At 37.7% G+C, this 3,485-nt stretch overlaps 1 long non-coding RNA gene across 1 annotated transcript; it reads left to right on the top strand.

The window, feature by feature from the left end:
• The first annotated feature begins 548 nt into the window (after positions 1-548).
• On the top strand, positions 549-2,483 carry LOC128549451 (uncharacterized). The gene is made up of 3 exons (XR_008367659.1): positions 549-977; positions 1,409-1,562; positions 2,342-2,483. It is a non-coding gene; the product is annotated as an uncharacterized LOC128549451 (long non-coding RNA).
• Positions 2,484-3,485: the final 1,002 nt, after the last annotated feature.

Raw genomic sequence — 3,485 nt, 5'->3', positions numbered from 1 at the left:
CTTTTGTATGCGTTATTGCAGAGGTTATCAAAATAACATTGTGGTATCGTTCTTTCTGCGGTGGATTTCGAAGAGCTAGGTCACGCTTTTTATTACCGCTCACAAAAAATCATAATACCCACCCACCCATAAAAAGAAAGTCATTCGTGTTCTTCAAAGTATCACTTTGGTTTAGGCATTATTTTGATAATGTGATTCTCTAAATGATCTAAACCACTCGACAAAGGAGCCCCCTCCGGACTGAACACAAGCACTTTTCTCAGAAATTCTAGATAAATGAACAATATCTCTGAATCTGAATTCTGCGTGTCCATATCCTTTTGTGTAGTTTCTTCTTGTTATGTGTGCCGTGCTTGCGTGACATTGATATGACACGAGACGTATGTTGTAGGTTTTAAAGAGTTTCCCGGAGTGCCTACAAGCGAACATATGCCTTCAATTGAATAGATGCTCGTGCTCGTTGCCTACCAGAAGACATCTACAGGTATATCAATATATTTTAGCATAGACTGATACAAATTACAAAAACACTAAAGAAAAAGGTGCGATTGTGTAATTCCAATTTAACTATATGATTATTTTACAAGCATTATTTAGTTCGCAATGTAGCGTTATTTCTTTATGTTAGCGGTCACATCACACCGACAAGTGTATAGGTCATAGGTTGGCGTTCCAGCTCTAAGGATGACCCCAGCTGGCCCCTTCAAACATTATTTCGGGTATGAACATGATGAAGGAACACTATGATAGATCCACAGACATCCAACAGGTCAATTGGATTGCTTCAACACATCAGAGAATTCTACTTGCGACAAGTGATTTAAAGTCAGTAACCGAAGCCGTTCAGCCACGGATACCTCTAGTATTTATTTAACATGGATTCTGCGATGTAGACTATAAAAAGATCCTTTGGAAGCAGAGAATGCAAACAATAATAATAATAGCAGACTCGGTTGGATTGAGTCTGTTCATGAGAGGTAATGAAATGTGCAACACCTCTTACGCCCCTTAGCACCGGCTTAAGCGGAACTCTATTACACATATGTTGAATGGACTCCATGATCCCAAAGGACCAGAAAATATAACAACACTGAATCCACTGAATACGTATTTAAAGTAGCCTTCAAAACACTGAATGGGATCATCTAAAAGCTTAAAAAAACTCGTATAAAATTAACAAAATAAAAAATGACAAATATAAGACCAAGTTCTCATACTAAATATTGTATGCTAAACAGGAAAAGAACTACAAAGTAAAAGCGGCTTTGTCGTGTTCTATGTATACAGAACAAGTAATTCTTGAATTGCTTTACATTGCTTTCCTTTGTAATATATGAACGGCTAAGCTTTTATATCTGTAACTTTTATGTTATCGAATGCCAATGAAAATAAACGTTTCTCTTTTCAGGATGCCTTCATGCCTTTAATCTATGCAATTTAAAACAACACGTGCGCCCCCTGGTGACATATTGATACATCCGGGTGATATGTTGAAGCTCTGTATCTTATTGCACGCGAATCCATGGAAATTGTGGCAGACATTAATGTAATAGTGATACAAGGTAAGTTTTAAACTTTATCCGGCAAGATTTAAATGTTTAACGGCTTTTTACGTTATATTGCAATAAATGATAAAATATGTAAATGATCTCTTGGAAGCATATATCGCTACCAAAAAAAAAGATTAAGAACAGACTCGGTTTGATTGAGTCTGTTTATGAGAGATAATGAAATGTGCAACACCTCTCGTAGACTCTATGATCCCAAAGAACCACAGAATACAACAACAAGGTCGTCAAATAAATACGAACCAGTCCATTTATGATTTCCAAACTGTATGCTGTTCAGAACGATACATTTTGAACTTTTTTGTTTTTTCGCGTCAATAAATGTGGACATATTTTTACATCTTTGATTTGCCGCTTACCAAGAAACACATACTTCCCACTCCGCACATTTTAGTGCTTATGTCGGGAACCAGTCATTATCATATTCTCATAACAGTGCGCTTCCAAGGCAGGCAACCAATACTTGAACCCCGTGTTGTTATATTGTGTGTCATTTTGAACAATGGAACACATTTAATGTACATGAAACACGGTGCAATAACAGAGTTTCTCCAAAGCCGATGCTAGAGGAATGCGTGATTACTCATATTTCATTACCTCCTATAAACCGAGTCTGATATTATCATTATTATCATAACAATAATAATAATAATAAGCGCTTTTCATGATTCAAAGAATATGTTAAGATTTCCGGTCCGAGTTATTATGTTAAACACAGTAAAATATTTTTTCATTTATACAAGATGTTGAATTGTGATCTGTTTTGACAACAGCTCGACGAAGCGAGCGCTTTTACTGGCGCTGAAGGATGACCAACACTGGACCGCAGATGGAAGAAGATGAGCCGACATCTAAGGCATTCCAAATGTCTCCGCAGCAAGCCTACGGACATAGATACAGCGTTCAAAGAAGGATCATTGAAACGTATAGACTTTCTTTTACAAACAATTACATAGTTCAAAACAATTTCCTGATTTTAATGATGTGTTTAAGAGCTGATTGTTAACACAACGTATAGAATCTTTTAAAATGGATATCAAAATCTTTCTAAAATTTAAATATGACATTAAAACATCTGACAACTTAAATAATTCAAAATAATGTCAAAAAATTAGTATGTATGTGTAGTTCACTTGAGTCATGTTTAAATATCTCAAAAATAAGCGCACGCACCTTTAAATTGTATTTACAATGTGCTCTTAGACATTCTGAGGGCTGTAAGACCGCGATTTAGTCTGCAGTACCTGAGATTTTGTGTACACTGTGCACGGTTATGTGCGCACTGTATAAGGTCTGGTGGGCAGTACTTGAGGTCTGGTGGGCAGTACTTGAGGTCTGGTGGGCAGTATTTGAGATCTGGTGGGCAGTATTTGAGGTCTGGTGGGCAGTACTTGAGGTCTGGATGGCAGTACTTGAGGTCTGGCGGGCAGTATTTGAGGTCTGGTGGGCAGTACTTGAGGTCTGGTGGGCAGTACTTGAGGTCTGGTGGGCAGTACTTGAGGTCTGGTGGGCAGTATTTGAGGTCTGGTGGGCAGTACTTGAGGTCTGGTGGGCACTTTCCGATGTTTGTTGCGCACTGTAAAAGGTCTGCTGGGCAGTACTTGAGGTCTGGTGGGAAGTACTTGAGGTCTGATGTGCACTTTGTTTGTTGCGCACTGTATAAGGTCTGGTGCAATTAATCGGGTTAAACTCCCGAGAAGTTTTGTTTTCTCTATGACTGCTCCATGGCGGTATGACATTGTACTACTTTCTTTATTTTATTTGTCCATGTTATTGTATATTGTTTAAATGTCAGTCATGCCCTAAAATAGGGTTACATTCTTGGAGACGGTGCTTTTGTAACATATTTTCTTTCTGATAGACTTTTTTTCTCTTACATTATGTAAATTCTTAATGCAGTTTATGAAATTTTGTATG

This window comes from Mercenaria mercenaria, chromosome 16 (assembly GCF_021730395.1).
Source record: "Mercenaria mercenaria strain notata chromosome 16, MADL_Memer_1, whole genome shotgun sequence".
Taxonomy (NCBI): Eukaryota; Metazoa; Mollusca; class Bivalvia; order Venerida; family Veneridae; genus Mercenaria; species Mercenaria mercenaria.
The sequence above is the reverse complement of the archived record's forward strand: the minus strand, read 5'-3'. Positions and strand labels throughout refer to the sequence as shown.